General features: G+C 45.1%; 1 protein-coding gene and 1 long non-coding RNA gene across 2 annotated transcripts in view; one reads left to right on the top strand and one right to left on the bottom strand.

Moving 5' to 3' along the window:
* LOC143808072 (putative cation-transporting ATPase 13A4) overlaps positions 1-20104 on the top strand; it is a 506094-nt gene that overhangs the window by 25105 nt on the left and 460885 nt on the right. The gene's annotated exons all lie outside the window — the stretch shown is intronic.
* On the bottom strand, positions 184-841 carry LOC143809994 (uncharacterized). The gene is made up of 3 exons (XR_013222580.1): positions 777-841; positions 481-540; positions 184-375 (listed from the first exon to the last, which is right to left on the bottom strand). It is a non-coding gene; the product is annotated as an uncharacterized LOC143809994 (long non-coding RNA).

The raw sequence follows: 20104 nt of genomic DNA, 5'->3' as shown, positions 1-20104 counted from the left end.
TCCATCGACTCTAGGGTGTCAGACTGGGCGGTGGAAGCAATAAAGTACTTGGCACTCAGAAGATCATATTTGCAAGACAAGAAGTTCATTTATTTGGTGCATCCAGTCAAAAAAATTTTTAAACGTTTTCAGTCACAAGACCTTCATCAGAAACAATTTTTGAATACTGAAATACATGTAAAGGAACAAACAAAAAATTCTTTAGACAAAAGAATCATGATGCACAGTATAAATATAAACAAGATACATTCTGCTCAAAAAAGACAAAATACAAAATACATCACTTGTTGGGTGACAAACAACAACTATGGCGGTCTGAGCGAATCCGGCCTGGTGTTCCGTGAGCCGTGAGTCTTGTTCAGAAGCTACTAAGGACTGTGAACGTGTTTAAGAAAATGGTAGTGAAGTGAGCGTATCAGAGTTTTAACAAAGGGTTATCAACAAAGGAGATACCAAATGAGTAATCACCCCAAAGGATACAGGTTACGAGATGATCCCGCAAGGAACGGGGTCACTTGGTTACAGTGCACAGTGAGCTGCCTAAAATGAAGAATAAAGACACATGAATACAAAACATAAAAGACAATGCCATAGTGCAGGTGTCATGCAGAGCGGCTGGGCCCAAAGCCCTGTTGAATATACTGTGATGACTACCCGTCTAAGGTGTGACCACCAGGAGCCTAAATGTTCAGAAGCTGTGCATGTCAGCATTGCCACATAACGTAGTTCACATAACAGAGGTATAGAGCCCCCCAGAAGAAATTTAAAACTAGTACCTGGAGACCACAACTGTGTGCATGGGCCCAAACAGGTGCCAGTGGCAAAAGGAGACCGGGAGAAGATAGCGCCTAAAAAAACGTAATGGGAGTGCATGTCATGATGCAAGGTATAGACTCGTAGGACCACAATAAAGATATTCCCCTAGTGTCATAACTAGTACCTTGGTCAGTCTGGAGGTATGAGGAGTAAGTGCTGTAGAGAAGTGAGGTATTCGCAGAGGCAGTAGCGCTGTGGAGGAGAGCACAGGGAATTGGTAACCGGGCCAAGGAGGTGCAAGACGAGGAACCAGCGAGCGCTTGTAAAGGGAGAATGTAGCCGTACCTGTGACTTCAGAGGACGCTGGCGCCGTGATGCAGGGGTCGCACTGCTCCCGGGACTGCTGCCAGGTAGCGGCACTTCCGGGTTTAAGTGCGCGCCACCAACAGGTCACCTGATTCGCCGCGTCATGAGGGTCACATGATCGGACGAGCTGCGCGTGCGCAGAGGGAGTGCCGGGATAAAAGGGAGATCAGGCAGAACAACAGCGATGGCGGCGCCTGCGCACAGGGACTAAGGAGCAGACAAGCTGCGCATCTAGGAATAGAGAATACGTTTCAGGAGAGACGTATATAGCGCAGTGCGAGCTAGTTACTATGTGGAATGGGGGGCAGCCGAGTTATGTGTATGTAAATGAAGGCTGTATGAAAAAGAGGACATGTAGCACAGAGCGGTTAATAAGTGGACCAAACTAAGGACACACACATAGGAAAACATGCCCTGTGGCGCTGATAATCATGCTAATCTGAATAGGTCCCTACAAGGTGGTCACACTAGCGATACAAAGATACAGTTAGACAATCTATATTACTGCATTGTACACGAATACTGTACCATGTGTGGTGCTCAGTGCAAAGTGCAACTAACGGTTCTGTGAAGGGACAAGAGAAGTGAATTAGTTAGAAAGCCAGTTAAAATCAAGACATTATTAGTCCACTAGGGTCAAAATATATTGCCAATACATTCTTGCACGTATACAGTATGTTACAAAAAAGCCGAGACGTCATAGTCCCTGTTTAATCCCTTAGGTTCTAGAGTCTGTAGTGTGTAAATCCAGTAAGCTTCCTTTCTTTGGAGCATTCTGATGCGGTTTTGGCCCCTTCTCGGGATGTCCACCTGTTCTAGAACTTGGAAACGGAGTTGGGCAATGCTATGATTTTTTTCTGAGAAATGGTATGGCAGGGGAAGGTGAGTTTTATTACACCGAATGGTAGATTTATGTTGGGCCACTCTATCCCGCACTGTCTGTGTAGTCTCCCCCACATATGCCAAGCCGCATGGGCATTTGATGACATAGACTACGTATGTGGATTTGCAGGTAAAAAAACCTTTGATGGAGATAGCCTTGCCAGTTTGGGGGTGGAAGACCGAGGGGCCTTTTTGTACGTTGCTACACTGCAGACAGTTTAAACAGGGGAATGTGCCCACTAGGGGAATATCTTTATTGTGGTCCTACGAGTCTATACCTTGCATCATGACATGCACTCCCATTACGTTTTTTTAGGCGCTATCTTCTCCCGGTCTCCTTTTGCCACTGGCACCTGTTTGGGCCCATGCACACAGTTGTGGTCTCCAGGTACTAGTTTTAAATTTCTTCTGGGGGGCTCTATACCTCTGTTATGTGAACTACGTTATGTGGCAATGCTGACATGCACAGCTTCTGAACATTTAGGCTCCTGGTGGTCACACCTTAGACGGGTAGTCATCACAGTATATTCAACAGGGCTTTGGGCCCAGCCGCTCTGCATGACACCTGCACTATGGCATTGTCTTTTATGTTTTGTATTCATGTGTCTTTATTCTTCATTTTAGGCAGCTCACTGTGCACTGTAACCAAGTGACCCCGTTCCTTGCGGGATCATCTCGTAACTGTATCCTTTGGGGTGATTACTCATTTGGTATCTCCTTTGTTGATAACCCTTTGTTAAAACTCTGATACGCTCACTTCACTACCATTTTCTTAAACACGTTCACAGTCCTTAGTAGCTTCTGAACAAGACTCACGGCTCACGGAACACCAGGCCGGATTCGCTCAGACCGCCATAGTTGTTGTTTGTCACCCAACAAGTGATGTATTTTGTATTTTGTCTTTTTTGAGCAGAATGTATCTTGTTTATATTTATACTGTGCATCATGATTCTTTTGTCTAAAGAATTTTTTGTTTGTTCCTTTACATGTATTTCAGTATTCAAAAATTGTTTCTGATGAAGGTCTTGTGACCGAAAACGTTTAAAAAATTTTTTGACTGGATGCACCAAATAAATGAACTTCTTGTCTGCAAATATGATCTTCTGAGTGCCAAGTACTTTATTGCTTACATTTGACGGGTTGGATACCTAACTTGTGCACCACCAAGAAGCCTTGAGTGCCGTGTCTACTATTGTTGTAGACTGGGCGGTGGAGGCATGTGACATTTGGGAAAGCACACAGGATGCCATCTGGGCCTCCAAGGAGAGAATGAGGGTCTCCGCCGATGCGCATCGGCACCCTGCTCTGACTTTTGCCTCTGTCGACTTAGTGTGGCTCTCTGCCCGTAATATCAGGCTGTGAGTTGAGTCCACTAAGTTTGCTCCTCGCTACATAGGTCCCCTAAAGGTCCTCGAACAGGTCAACCTTGTGGTCTACTATCTGTCTCTTCCTCCACGCCTAGGTATCACTGCCACCTTTCATGTGTCCCTCCTAAAACCCATTCACATGTCCTGCTTTTCTAAGTCATCTGCCGGGATATCGGGCTCATCCACGGACAATTATGAGATGAATGCCATTTTTGGGTTCAAGATGGTACGTGGCAAAAAGTTCTATCTGGTGGATTGGAAGGGTCATGGCCCAGAGAACTGGACCTGGGAACCTATTGAGCACATTCGGGCTCCTCAGCTCATTGCGGCAATTGCCTTTGCGTCATAGCGAGGCCCAAGGAGGTGGGGTAATGTTAGGCGTTGAGTTCCCGCCACTGCACAGGGTGGATCATGAACCATGTCCTCTGCAGTCACCCATTGTTCCTCAGCCACAGAAGATCCTGCTCAGCAGAGAAGTCAGTCCCGGCGTCTTGCTCAGGCTTATGCTGTATGTCTGGTAGCTGCTGCTGTCCCAGGTCCAGCTAGAGCAACCAGCATTTGTCAGCGGTGAGCAGACGCTCCTGAGACTAAGTCCTGCTTTTCTCCATCTGAGCATGCCCGTGAGACAACCGTTCATTGGTGGTCAGAGGTCACATCCTCAGGTCCTCAAGCAATTTGGATTGGGTCATCAGCAAGGTCCCGGAAGGCTGCGGCTATAAAAGGATCACTCGGCCATGCGCGAGTATATCCTTATTGTGGTGTATGTGTGTCTGCACTGAACATAACACTCAGCGTCCATTAGAGGTGTACGCCAGTGCGATGCCGAGCGCACTCCATGAGCAGGGTTCTATCCAAGTCTAGGTTAGTGGCGTTTACCAGTGTGACGCCGTGCGCACCTAGCACGCAGGGCTTAGTTTAGTCCTTATTAGTGGCATTCGCCAGGGCAACGCCATGCACACAACGTGCGCAGGCTTTGTTTAGTGTTCATAAAGGCATCACTAGTTCAACACTGAGTGTCTAGTGGGTCTGGATAGACTCTAACCCCTGCGTCTTGGGGCTGAGTCTTGTGACCTTACACTAGCGCTGATTCCGCTGTGCCCTGTGATGGCTAACGGTACGGTATCCGTATTCTGAGGTATTGTAGCTCTGTGAAGTAACAGAGTCCGTCGCAACTACACACCCGGTGGCTGTTAACCCACATGTGTCCAGTGCGATGGCCACTTTGTGTCTGCCATTACTGTGCAGTAGTTAACATCTCTGCACGGTGAACCCCGGGCTGCGATTGCACCTTATTACTATCTTTATATTTATGTGGTGCGTTCCGCCAACCCTAATACCCCATCAACCCCACATCATCATTTGCAGTCCCCATCACCCTAACTTCACCATTTGCAGTCCTTATCACCCCCACTTCATCATGTTCAGTCCCCATGACCCCCACATAATCATTTGCAGTTCCCATCACCCCCACTTCATTATTTGTAGTCTCCATCACCCCCACATCATAATTTGCAGTTCACATCACGCCCACATATCCATTTGCAGTCCCCATCACCCCATCATCATTTGCAGTCCCCATCACCCCCACTTCATCATTTGCAGTCCACATTACTTCATCGTTGACAGTCCTCTATCCCCCTTCACTTCATCTGCAGTCCCCCTTACTTTATTTGCAGTCCCCATCACCCCCACTTCATCATTTTCAGTCGCCATCACCCCCACATCATCATTTGCAGTCCCCATCACCCCACTTCATCATTTGCAGTCCACATTACTTCATCATTTGCACCCGCCTATCCTCCCTTCATTTCATCTGCAATCCCCCTTACTTCATCATTTGCAGCCCCCTATCGCCCTATCATTTCACCATGTGCAGTACCCCCTCATACACATGTCATCATGTGCAGTCTCACTCCCCGCACCTCACCCATTTAAAAAACCTAAAACTTTTTTTATACTTGCCTCAGTCATACCAGGGGTGTCTAGTGTTTCAGCAGTGAAGCAGTTAGAATGTATGGGCTATAGTCAGGACCTGACAGGAGCCCATACATTCTAGCTACAGCCGAGCAGGAGCTGCACAGCCGACTAGGTTAGACGGCCGTGCACAGCTTCATAAAGGCTCCCGGGCCCCAGCGCCGATGTGTGCACCGCAGTGCACATTATTTTAGTGCACGATGGGGCTCAATCAGAGAAACATAAGAGCAGGGCCCTAGACATGTGGGCCCCTCTGTGTGCTGCTGCTCACCAGGCCCCATACAGCACTAAGGGCAGTAAAGCCCTGATGGCTAACCTGCTGCTTTCCAGTCCATCCTGAGTGATTCTGCCATTCTTCTTTTTCCAGTGCAGAGGCCTGATCTTGCAGGCTCTGAAGTGGTTGTAGGTCAATTCCCCTGGACATCTGCACAGTGTATATTTCTGCGGGGAGGTAAAGCAAAGCAACAGCTTCTGCTGCAATGTCAGCTCGGTTATTACCTTTAGCTTCTCTAGCACGCTCTTTAGTGTGAGCTTGCACCTTGACTATAGCAATTTTTTTGGGAAGTTCCAGTGCTCTGAGGAATTGAGACACTAAGTCTGCAATTTTAATGGGTTTAACAGAAGAACCAATAAACTATCTGCTCTTCCATATTTGACCGCAATCATGGCAGATGCCAAAACGTGGCGACTATCGGTAAATGCACTGCCATTATACATGCCTCGAGTTCTTTAAATTCAGCTTCCTGTGCAGACATCCTAGAAGGTAAAGCTTCACTTTTTATAACCTCAAAATTGGTTAACTAGTGCACAACCTATATGAGATACAGTACACCATCCTGGTAAAACTGTGACCCATCTACATAAAACTCTAGATCTGCATTAGGAATTGGTGTCTCTTTCACATTGGCAAGTGGCTTTGCTTCTGCATCCATTAGATCAAAGCAATCATGCTGAGCTTCAGTTTCTCTGTCATAATCTGTGTCTGGTAACAAAGTGGCTGGGTTAAGAACAGTACACCTTTAGCATGTCCCCCTGATTCATGACAGTACAAACGTCAAGGGAGGTCATAATTTGGAATTTCTAGTGCTGGGGCTGAGAGAATGGATTCCTTCAGGTCCCTGAACCCCTCTTTGGCTTCTGGGGTCAGTTGGTATGGCTGTCCCTTGTTGCACATGGATAACACATCAAAGAGAGGCAGCATCAATTGTGATGCAGCAGGAACTTATTCTCTACAGTAGCCGATGAGCCCTAGGAATGTTCTCAGTGTACTGATTGAAGTGGGCTCAATTGTTTGGCTTATGGCCTTTTTACTTTCTGGTGTTATGTGTTTCAACTGAGGAGAAATGCAATGGCCTAAGAAAACAACCTTTTACTATATGCAGTTTATCTTTTGACAGTTTTCATCCTTCGTGGTACAAAAAGATTAGCAAGGAAGCTGTTTTGATTAGACATGCAGGCTTTTTTCTTGCCATAATACATATTCTAACAGTCTATTCAGTAGGACTATCAGTTGTGTATCCACCAGACTTCAGCACAACACAACTGATGGTCCCAACCCCACTTATAAGGCAAGAAATCCCACTTATTAAACCTGACAGGGCACACCTGTGAAGTGAAAACCATTCCCGGTGACTACCTCTTGAAGCTCATCAAGAGAATGCCAAGAGTGTGCAAAGCAGTAATCACAGCAAAAGGTGGCTACTTTGAAGAACCTAGAATATAAGACATATTTTCAGTTGTTTCACACTTTTTTTGTTAAGTATATAATTCCACATGTGTTAATTCATAGTTTTGATGCCTTCAGTGTGAATGTACAATTTTCTTAGTCATGAAAATGCAGAAAAATCTTTGAATGGGAAGGTGTGTCCAAACTTTTGGTCTGTACTGTACCTGTTTGCTCTCTGCTCAGGGAATATTGTGTAATACATACCGGTACAATTCCTGGTTTCAATTTGATGGATACTGGTGTTATCCCTAACAAAACCAAAGTATGTCTTATCCTTTACTCATAGTGCAGCTGGTATTTGCTCGAGCATTTGCTGAATGTGCTCATCTTGGTCAATTTGCAGTTTTTCGTCATCTAGATGAATTAGCGACATCATGGTGGAGATAATAGCTTCCGACAATAGGCCTGTAACAGTAATGCCTTTCTTCACAACTTAATAACTGCATTCATAGCTCTCAGTATATCAGCACCTTTCAAGTTTAGAGGACATTTATCTAAGATTAGCAATTGGGTATACAAGTCTGTGGCATAAGCGATTCACACATTCATGCTTTCTGTCTCATGCAAGGGATGGACTGTTCCACCTGCTCCTAAACCCTGGACCGTTTTTCCTGTCATGAATCGTTGTGGCATATCCTTTTTTCTTATAATAGTACGACTCACCCCGTGTCAATTAGGCATTTTAATTGTTTCCCATTAGGTAGTTGTAATTATGTGATAGGCATTGGACCATCCCATGGGGGAACTGCTATTACAGAATTATGTTGGGGGCTGCCAAATTCCTAGTTTGAGGTGTTTCCTACCTTTGTTGCCACATCCAAAGCAAAGCTCTTTATGTTTACACTTCTTCTGACCAATTATCCTATTTTTCCTTTACTTCCCCCCCCCCCCCGTCCCCCTGTGATGCATACCTGCCGCATGCACAGCAGTTTTCACAGCATTATTAAATGCATCCGGAGGAATATTCGCCATAACAAGAATTGACTTTTGCTGCTTCTTTGCTTTCCTACTTTTAATCTGCTCCTCTATCCCCCTGAACATGAGAAGGGATTGCTCTACAGTGCATTCTAGCCATACCATCATCACTTCTGTTCCTAGATCTTCTTTCAATCCTGTCAGAAATGCTTTGTTTTAAAAAAAATCTGGTCTCTCTGGGGTTTTTCAAATCATAGTTATGAGGGGTAAGGGTTGTCTGCAAAGGAAATATTTCCTCATTTCTCCCCACCTTATGAATTACATTTAGTGTTTGGGGCTGTTCTTTACCAGAGTGGAGAAACTGTCTGTGGACCCCTGTGACAACCCAGATAATGAGTATAGAGGAGGAGAAGCATCATATACAAATGAGCTAGTTTGCATCTGTGGAAACATGGGGATCAGCCCTCCTCCGTGACCGACACCATGGGACCCTGGCTGTTAGTATATCACTGTGGGCTGCACATAGCAGAGTCCAGGTGATCGAAGTCTCATTGGGGATGGAGGTGAGGGGGTAGAAGCAAAGCTATATGAGCCAGGCAAGTAAGGTAATGTACTAGCAACAGATGTTGAGCCTGCAGACCTAGAGGACACAGAAGAAATTTCCTTCTCACAGGTAGCTTTGCAGCTTCACTCTTCTCAGGGCTGCTGCTAGAGGGTGAAGATAATCTCATTCCCCCCTTACAGGGGTGGAAAGTGACACAGACACAGACTGACTTTGTGAAGGGGAGCTGCCTGTGTGTGTGGAGACGCTGCAGATTGCCTCCCACAATCTCTCATTCTCAGTATTTAAAAACGGACCATGTCATGCAGAGGTTCTGATCCACGCTGCAACTTGCATCCCATAGTCATTTTTATAGATCCACGCAGCATGCCCCTTACTCAAATATTTCCATCTGTCATTATCCAAGCTTCCATTTCTTTGCATTTTTGCCCTTTCACAAATGTTAGCGGTATTTCTTAACTGCTTTCTGACTATGCTCATGACACACGGGATCCTTCATCTTATATCTCGGATCCGTAGTCTGTCCTAACCTGGTGTGCCTAGCATTCATAACAGCTGTCAAAGGTAGTGACCCCTATCTTCAGCCCTGTTAGGCTACGTTCACATTTGCGTTTTGCGGCGCAGCGTCGGCGACGCAACGCACAACGCATGCAAAACGCATGCACAACGCAGCGTTTTGTGACGCATGCATCCATTTTTGGCATGATTTTTGGCGCAAAAAAACTGCATCATGCAGCGTCCTCTGCGCCCTGACGCTTGCGCCAAAAATGACGCATGCGTCACAAAACGCTAGACAACGCATGTCCATGCACCCCCATGTTAAATATAGAGACGCATGACGCATGCGTCGCTATGCATCGCCGAACCTGCGCCCAACGCAACGCAAATGTGAACGTAGCCTTATGTATTATCTGGATCCCACTGGTCTACCATGATAGCCAGCAATCCTGCTTCCAAAGCAATAAGCTGAACCACAACTCTCTGTTCTGTCCTGATGCTGATGCACACTTTCCTGAACAAGTAGATATATATCACAATAAAAAACACAGTTCCAACCACAAGCGCTATATACTCTTCATACATCTGGATCTGAGTCCCCATGAGACTCTGAATATGCAAGGTCTATTCCTGAATCCACTCCGGGTTCAATAAAATAATATTTATGCATGATATTATCTTGCCACCTTGGCATACACTGTACTATCTAAAGTCCAATTTATATGTCCAGCTTTTGAACAATCCATGAGGGTGAGTGACTATATGACAGGAGTACTCTGCGCCTATACTGGTGAACCAAACACAGACACTTTTCACACAGCATGTGGTACACACATGGTAAGCATTTGTCTGATAATTCAATCACATCCATACACGAAGTCTCTTTTGTACTCTCCTTCTCCCCACATCTTATCAAAATGCTCTAGTGCTAATGGACAAAAACTTAAATCACCTCTGTTTTATATCTTGCTTGGTTCACTATATCCTCTAAGGGTACTGTCACACTCTGCAACTTTCCAATGATCACGACCAGCGATACGACCTGGCCGTGATCGTTGGAAAGTCGTGTGGTCGCTGAGGAGCTGTCACACAGACCGCTCTCCAGCGACCAACGATGCCGAGGTCCCCGGGTAACCAGGGTAAACATCGGGTTACTAAGCGCAGGGCCGCGCTTAGTAACCCGATGTTTACCCTGGTTACCAGCGTAAAAGTAAAAAAAAACAAAAACGTACATACTCACATTCCGGTGTCCGCCAGGTCCCTCGCAGTCTGCTTCCCGCTCTGACTGAGTGCCGCCGTAAAGTGAAAGCAGATCACAGCGGCGACGTCACCGCTGCGCTCTGCTCTTACTTTCTGGCCGGCAGTCAGTCAGAGCGGGAAGCAGACGGCAAGGGACCTGAAGGACACCAGAATGTGAGTATGTACGTTTTTTGTTTTTTTTTACTTTTACGCTGGTAACCATGGTAAACATCGGGTTACTAAGCGCGGCCCTGCGCTTAGTAACCCGATGTTTACCCTGGTTACAAGCGAACGCATCGCTGGATCTCTGTCACACACAACGATCCAGCGATGACAGCGGGAGATCCAGCGACGAAAGAAAGTTCCAAACGATCTGCTATGACGTACGATTCTCAGCAGGGTCCCTGATCGCTGCTACGTGTCAGACACAGCGATATCGTATGGATATCGCTGGAACGTCACAGATCGTACCGTCGTAGCGATCAAAGTGCCAATGTGTGACAGTACCCTAATTCATGTCCTATCTTAGTACTGGATTGCACAACAAAAATGATCAATTATGTTCACATAGATTAACTTCACATGATTTTTCCCACTTCACTACAACTCCCACCCAGTACTTTCCTGTAAGTTTTTTCAAGTAGCAACGAACCGAAGAGTTTTATCTTGCTCACTGCTTTTAATGAGAAGGCTATTTATACACTGAGCACAAATCATTTAGTCGTCATATATCACCAGTGCTGCTTAATACCCTACAGCACAGATTCAGCAATATATCAGAACCACAGCATAATCAGAACAGTTCAGCACAGCACTATCAGTACTGATTAGGCACCAATAAACTGAAATAGTATAATTAGCTAACAAAAGCAGAATAAAAGTAATAAGCAGAATAAAAATAATAAAGAAACATAGAACAAGTATAGCGGAGCATAGCAGACCAGGATGAAGACAATTTGATTACAATATTTACAGTATTAATAAACACTGACATTGTTACAGACAGACACTTCGTAATGAAACAAACACACTTGTTAACAGCACTTAAACAAACAACATACAAACAAGAGATAACAAATAAGAGATATTTTCTTTTACCTGAGTGCTTTCCAGTTACAAATCCCTAAAGACTGACTCTAGAAAGCCTCCTTTCCCAGAGAGAAAAGTGTGAGTAATAAATCTACTCATTTACCCGGGATCTGGTTTTCTGTTCAGTAGGGAGGCAGTCAATTATTCATCTGAGATGCAAGTCGAAGGGGAATATTATATCCCACTGAAGGCCTCCAAATTGTTAGAGGTTTTTCTGTCTTAGGTACCAAAGCTACGAAGCAATAATCAGGGAGACAGACTACTCGTTGTCTTACCAAATAGTCTCTAATGTTTATTCATACCTCCCAACTTTTGAAGATGGGAAAGAGGGACAAAGTTAGCGGCGCGCTTCGCGCGCCGCGGCAAATTTTAGGCCACGCCTCTGACCACACCCATTCATAATTAGTCACACCCATATCCACGTCCCAACTACACCCATTTAGCACTGCTGATCACACTGTTTCATATACAATAGTTATAAACAAAAAAATATGGCCACACAGTGCTCCATACTGTATAATGACCGCACATGACGCTCCATACTGTATAATGGCCACACATGACGCTCCATACTGTATAATGGCCACACATGACGCTCCATACTGTATAATGGCCACACATGACGCTCCATACTGTATAATGGCCGCACATGACGCTCCATACTGTATAATGACCGCACATGATGCTCCATACTGTATAATGACCACACATGACGCTCCATACTGTATAATGGCCACACATGACGCTCCATACTGTATAATGGCCGCACATGACGCTCCATACTGTATAATGACCGCACATGATGCTCCATACTGTATAATGACCGCACATGATGCTCCATACTGTATAATGACCGCACATGATGCTCCATACTGTATAATGACCGCACATGATGCCCCATACCGTATAATGGCCGCACATGATGCTCCATACTGTATAATGACTGCACATGATGCTCCAGACCGTATAATGACCACACATGATGCCCCATACTGTATAATGGCCACACATGACGCTCCATACTGTATAATGGCCACACATGATGCTCCATACTGTATAATGACCGCACATGATGCTCCGTATTGTATATTGACCGCACATGATGCTGCATACTGTATACTGGCTGCACATGATGCTCCATATTGTATAATGACTGCACATGATGCCCCATACTGTATAATGGCCACACATGACGCTCCATACTGTATAATGACCGCACATGATGCTCCATACTGTATAATGGCCGCACATGATGCTCCATACTGTATAATGACCGCACATGATGCTCCATACTGTATAATGGCCGCACATGATGCCCCATACTGTATAATGACCGCACATGATGCTCCATACTGTATAATGACCGCACATGATGCTCCGTATTGTATATTGACCGCACATGATGCTGCATACTGTATACTGGCTGCACATGATGCTCCATATTGTATAATGACTGCACATGATGCTCCATACTGTATAATGGCCGCACATGATGCTCCATACTGTATAATGACCGCACATGATGCTCCATACTGTATAATGACCGCACATGATGCCCCATACTGTATAATTGCCACACATGACGCTCCATACTGTATAATGACCGCACATGATGCCCCATACTGTATAATTGCCACACATGACGCTCCATACTGTATAATGAACACACATGACGCTCCATACTGTATAATGACGGCATGCATACCGTATAATGGCCCCACATGATGCTCCATACCGTATAATGGCCGCACATGACGCTCCATACTGTATAATGACCGCACATGATGCTCCATACTGTATGATGACCACACATGATGCTCCATACTGTATGCTGGGTGCACATGATGCTTCATACTGTATAATGACCACACATGATGCTCCATACTGTATAATGACCGCACATGATGCTGCATACTGTATAATGACCGCACATGATGCTCCATACTGTATAATGGCCACAGTTCTCCATACTGTATAATGACATACAGGCACGCAGCTCACACACACACGCTCACACACATGCACACGCACACAGCTCACACACACGGCCCACACACACGCAGCACACACACAGCTCACACACGCACGCAGCTCACACACATGCAGCATCACACACACAGTATCACACATACACACGCAGCATCACAAACGCAGCTCACAAACACATGCAGCTTTGACACAAATGCATCACATACGCAGCCTTCACACACACACCCATCACACACACACGCAGTCATCACACACACACACGCAGTCATCACACACACACACGCAGCCATCACACACACACACACGCAGCCATCACACACACACGCGCAGCCATCACACACACACACCCAGCCATCACACACACGCAGCCATCACACACACACACCCAGCCATCACACACACACACCCAGCCATCACACACACACACACCCAGCCATCACACACACACCCAGCCATCACACACACACCCAGCCATCACACACACACACCCACAGCCAGGTTGGCACTAGGAGGGTGCTGGCTGGCACTGTTAGAGGTGTTACAGTGCTACCTGTGGATGGAGAGGTGCATGGACACACTGCACTATCTGGTTTGCAGGCTTCTCCCTGCCGCCCCTTATCCGCCATACACAATGCATGCCGGTGTGTGCCGGTAATGATGACCGCCTCCCTCCCCCTCACACGCCGCTGCCGCCTCCGAGTGACACAAGGACCAGACTCTGCGCCTCAGCATCGGGTACCACAGATTCCCGCGCATGCGCGTTGCGGTGCGTGGTGGGGGAGACACCAGGCTGGAGTCGGCGCCGCGCACGCAGCTGGTCCCTCCTTCCCCGATCTCCTGGCCCAGATTTACTAAACAAAGGCTGCAGAGTGTGATCATGCCGGCCGCTTACGTCACTGACCCCGCCCGGAGTGCGGGACTAGTCCTAATCGTCTCTACGTCCCGGAAGTGGGCGGGGCTTCACCGGCGGCCGCAAATTCGGGATTTTAAATGCCCGAAGCGGGACAGCGGGACCCCGGTGCCAAAGCGGGACTGTCCCGCTGAAATCGGGACGGTTGGGAGGTATGGTTTATTGAAAGGGTGATCTTTTATAGTACAAGATCAAAGGGAAATGAGGCATTACACAATAATCTGGCAGAAATATGAGTTATACAATGAGTTCTCAAACATCCTGAGACACAAGATAAGTTACATGAGGAAATGCGGGGGGACTTTCCATATGTCCACATGTCCTGGTTCAAGAGTTGAAGTTCTCAAGATAATTTGGGCTGAATCCACAGAATTTGGGGTGATTATTACGGACTATATCGCTATAAAATTGGAAACTACAATATGTCCTTGACAATTTCTGGAAATTGAGGGGCTGACCACTGGCCATAAAAATATCCACAGGTAGACAGATGATAACTGAGAACATAGGTCAATCCTCTATAATGCTATCCTCTTGTATTTTATTCAACTTAGGAGATAGAAATTAGCCATTTATTTCACGAGGTACATGTGCAGTAGTATATGGTATATGTATGATGTATTATGATGATGTATTATGTGCAGCACTGCATGGTATATGTATGATTTATGTGCAGTACTTTATGGTATATGTATGATGTATTATAATGATGTATTATGTGCAGTACTGGACGGTATAAGTATGATGTGCAGTACTATGTGATATATAGTTGATGTACTATGATGATATATTATGTGCAGCATTCTATGGTAAATGAATGATGAATTGTGTGCAGTACTGGATGCTATATGTATGATATATTTATGTGCAGTACTTTATGGTAAATGTATGATTTACTATTTAGTACTAAATGGTATATGGTATATGTATTATGTACAGTACTGTTTTGTATATGTATGATGTATTATTCAGTATTGAATGGTATTTGCTAAATGTATTACGTACTGTATGGTACAGTATATGTATGATGTATTATGTATAGCACTGTATGGTATTTGACCACTGGGTTATTGTACCTAAAGAGTTATCATCATATAAAAATTATGTTACCGAAAGTATTATGCCAGCTATCTGCATGAGATTTATAACTGACAGATTTATTCTTCAACTCCACAAAAACCATGAACATTCTGCTTGAACGAATGTGGATGTTGTTTAAAAAAAAACTGAAGAGGCTGCCAGACCTCACCACCTGTCCCCAGAGAACCTTTCCTTTGCTTCTGTTAATAGATGGTGGGATGGTTACTTATTAAATGTAATGGCTATTGAAATTTATAAATGTAAAATTAGTTTCCATTGCATCTGTACAAAGTGCAAAAAAATTAACTAGGCAAATGTATATGCAGTGCAATTAACATTGATTTAAAGCTATTCTTTAACCAGACAGATTATATAATTGTTAGCCGATCTGCCTGTTTTTTCTGTCCAGTTTTGTTTCAAAATCTGAAGTTTACTAGCCCCAGCAAAGTGAATAAGATTCCTGAAGTCTCATGCACACGTTGCTTCTTTTTTACTTGCAGATTTGCAGCACATTTTAATCTGCAGCTTGTCAATTCTTTCACAATTTTCGCTGCACATTTCTCCAATACTAATAAGTAGGGTTGAGCGACTTTTATTTTTATAGGATCGGGTCGGATTTCTCCTTCAGGCCCTGGGAACCATATTTAAGTGTAAAATAAAGAATCAAAATAAAAAATATTGATATACTCACCCTTGGACGAGCCCTGGTACTAACCGGCAGCCTTCCTTCCTAAGAATGAGTGCGTGAATGACCTGCGGTGACGTCACGGCTTGTGATTGGTCGCGTGAGCAGTCACATGGGCGGCCGCGACCAATCACAAGCCGTGACGTAATGCTCAGGTCCTAAATTCCTAAATCTAGGAATTTAGGATCTGAGAATTACGTCACGGCTTGTGATTGGTCGCGTGAGCGGTCACATGGGCGGCCGCGACCAATCACAAGCTGTGACGTCATCTAAGGCCCTTCACGCGCTCATTCTTAGGAAGGAAGGCTGCCGGAAAGAAGCCGAGGGTGAGTATATTCCTATTAGGTATATACTCACCCTCAGATGTGCCCTGCTTCTTTCCGGCAGCCTTCCTTCTTAAGAATGAGCGCATGAAGGGCCTTAGATGACGTCACGGCTTGTGATTGGTCGCGGCCGCCCATGTGACCGCTCACGCGACCAATCACAAGCCGTGACGTAATTCTCAGGTCCTAAATTCCTAGAATTATGAATTTAGGACCTGAGAATTACGTCACGGCTTGTGATTGGTCGCGTGGCGGTCACATGAGCGGCACGCAACCAATCAGAAGCCGTGACATCATGGAAGGCCCTAAACGCGCTCATTTTAAGCAAAGAAGGCTGCCGGTTACCAGCGGCGATGTCCAGGGGCCTCCGGAGAGGTGAGTATATCAATATTTTTTATTTTAATTCTTTATTTTACACTTAAATGTGGATTCCGATACCGATTTCCGATATCGCAAACATATCGGAACTCGGTATCGGAATTCCGATACCAGATTCAGAAGATCGCCGACCTCATGGCCGACCCCACACAGGGGTCGGGTCGGGTTTCATGAAACCCGACTTTGCCAAAAGTCGGCGACTTCTGAAAATGGTCGACCCGTTTCGCTCAACCCTACTAATAAGGCTACTTTACCATGATCAGGAAGTAACAACGCTTGGGTTGCAGAGTATTTTCGCTGCTTCCAAAACTCTGCGTTCTAAACGCGCAGGTAATCCACTGAACAATATGGCTATACCGAATCCAGTACATTGTATTGGGGAAAAATCTTTTGTGGAAACCAGTGCCTCCGTAGCAGAAATTCACATCCTGCGGCTCGTAAACCGCCACCGTGGGTGAGTTTATGCAGCATCAAATAGAAGCACAGTGGGCATGGGATTTCTATAAATGTGCCGTGTCCAAAACGCTGCTATTCCTGATCTTCGGCACGTACCTTTTTTGCACCAAAAACAAATGTAAAGAAGGGGACAAAATACAGTTGCAGAAATGGTGCAGAAGTTTCTGCAGGAAATAATTAACATGGGCACATACCACGCATGGCTGAAATCGTGCAGCCATGTTCTGATACATTGTGCACAAATCACGGTATCAGCTGTAAAGTTCTATTTTAATACTTATGACTATAGATAAGAGATCAATATTAGATCATGGGGATCACATTGAAGTGGCTGAAGCTCTCCCAAACTAGTGCAGCTCTGTACCTTATTGAACAAGACCGACACACTGGGTAGAGTTAATCAACATGTTCCTAGTGGAACAGGGGCAACTCCCTACATCATCAGAAACCTACAGAAAACAGGGAAGCATGTAGCCCTATAGAACAAAGTATGAAGACTATAGATATGAATAAAACTGTATTTTATTGGAGTCAAATTTAAAAAGACAAGGATCATAATTACAAATACGGTAAGTGTAGGTGAGAATACAAAACAGGACCTGGAGGTAAAAATCCAGCAACTACACAAATACTGCATACATTCCCTTAAAACAATGCCAAAAACCCCTTAGATCAATAGATATCAGGTACTAAGTAGTGTGACGCCCGGGAGACCGAGGTACCCAGCACCAGATCAATGAGCTCCGTCTCTTGAGGGGGATGTCACTAGTGGCTTGACCCGGTGCTGTGGCCTCAGGCGATGCACAATGTAAGTGATATCATGAAGGAACAGACACTTACTTGATCAGCAGCAGGTCCTCTCAGCTGTGATGACCCCGATACTGGATCGATGGTTATTGTCCAAATGAAAGACTGAGGCGCTGAAACGTTTAACCAGTTTACTTCAACAAAGAGGGATTTGCAACCAATACTGTCACTGGAGTCTGTATGAGCACTCTGAATTACTTTGATCCTGTCAGGATTTCTACCTCTTATTATGCGCAGTTTCTGTATGGCCCTGCTGCTGTGTGTGAACTGGCTGCCGACCCAATCTGTCTCTTCTGTGCTCTGGTTCGACGGACAACCCGAGTCTTTTTTTTTTTGTCGGCTTACCCCCTCTGGGAGTACCGCTGAACTCTGTGTCTGTTGCTGCGTCTTACCCTGGTGAAGCTGATATCACCTCACTTCCTTCCGGTTGCTGTATTATATATAATGAATATAGCCACGGATCCGGTATCTGTCTCTGCGCCTATTCTGGGTAGAGGTTATTGCCACCCGGTTCTCACAATGTCCTTTTTCTCTATTCCTCTTTTCCTACTATGGGTATTGCGGGCCTATAATCCGTCATAGGGCTGTTAGGAGTTCAGTTATACGACCTCTCACTTTCAGCTCCTCAACCCAACTGCCAGTCCTTTTCTCAGACCAGAATAGATCAAGGGGAGTCTCTGGAGCTCCCCCTTCTGGCCGGAGATGGTAGTGCAGTCTTGCTATTCTAGTATTTGTATTTGGTGTCAATAACTATTTTTGTGGCAAATACCCCTAGGGGCGCCACATCCCCCCTTAGTTAAGAACAGTACTCCGGGACTGTGGGATGATAACATTTTGAAATAACAATTGATATGTACAGAGTCTTAAAAATGAAAAGTTACAAAAACCACTCAAAGAAACAAAAAAAATGGAATTCTGTAAAAAGTCACTTCAAATAGCGTCCATTAATACTGTTCTATCCTTGAAGGTACTAGGAAGCAAAGTTCACAAAGCAGTCTTTCTGGAGCTTTGATTTAGTGTTTCTGGGCTGATAAAAAGTTCAAGAATATGCAAAAAGTTCATACAGGTAAGTCTCTGTAGGTACTGGGCTTAAACGTTACAGAACGATAACAATGACTATAGTCTTATAGTTGGTAATCCGCATACCTGGCCGGCAATTGACCCTGGGTACTACGCTGGGATCTACGTAATAGCGGTGTCTCTTTATGTGGTGTACTACTGTCTACTGCGGATATAGTATCTGCCATCTCTGCTAAAGATAATTCCACCACTATGGGGTTGGCAAGTCCACCGTGAATGGGATCACTCTGATCAGGAATCTGTTCTTCCTGACCTGGAACCTCTTGTAGTACGGGGTCAGCCTCTTCCTGTCTTGGGACTTCTAATATTGGATTCGGTGTTGGATAAAAGGCCACCATGGGAACCACTACTGCACCATGGTATGTTAGTAGGGTTTTGGGAAAGTCTCCTATACAGGTGTGATACATTTCCTCCTCTTTTTCCTTTACTGGTTGAACCTGTATAGGTTGGATAACTTCTGATTCTGGCTGGACAACTTCTGGCTCTTTCAACGTTTCCGGACATAATTTAAGATTGTCTCTTGACACTAGTACAGATGTTAAACCTCCGTTTTTGCTAATCAGACACATTTTAGGATTATCCATTCTTGTTGGTAAAACTGTGTTGGGTACGGCTTCCCATTGATTATCCAGTTTATTGGTTCGACGATTCCTCTTGAGTACTTGGTCACCCGGTCTTAATGGAGTTGCTAGAGCATTCTGGTTGAAAGTTCGCTCTTGTCTTTCTCTGGTTTGCTGGAGGCTTCTTTCCACACTCTCTTGCGCTTGGCGATACTGCTTTTGCCGTACGACATCCCAATTGGAGTCTTGAACTTCTGCATCTGGTTTCAGAATTCCCATTTCTAGATCTATTGGCAATTGGCAAGGTCTTGCACGCATAAGATATGCTGGGGTGCAGTTGGTAGAGCTCACCGGGACATGATTATACAGATCCACCAAGTCAGGCAATTTCTCTGGCCATAGATTCCTTTCCGTTTCAGGTAAAGTCTTTAGTAGGTCTATCACAATATGGTTCATCTTCTC

Source organism: Ranitomeya variabilis, chromosome 2 (genome assembly GCF_051348905.1).
Source record: "Ranitomeya variabilis isolate aRanVar5 chromosome 2, aRanVar5.hap1, whole genome shotgun sequence".
NCBI lineage: Eukaryota > Metazoa > Chordata > Amphibia > Anura > Dendrobatidae > Ranitomeya > Ranitomeya variabilis.
This window is presented reverse-complemented; position numbering and strand designations above follow the sequence as displayed.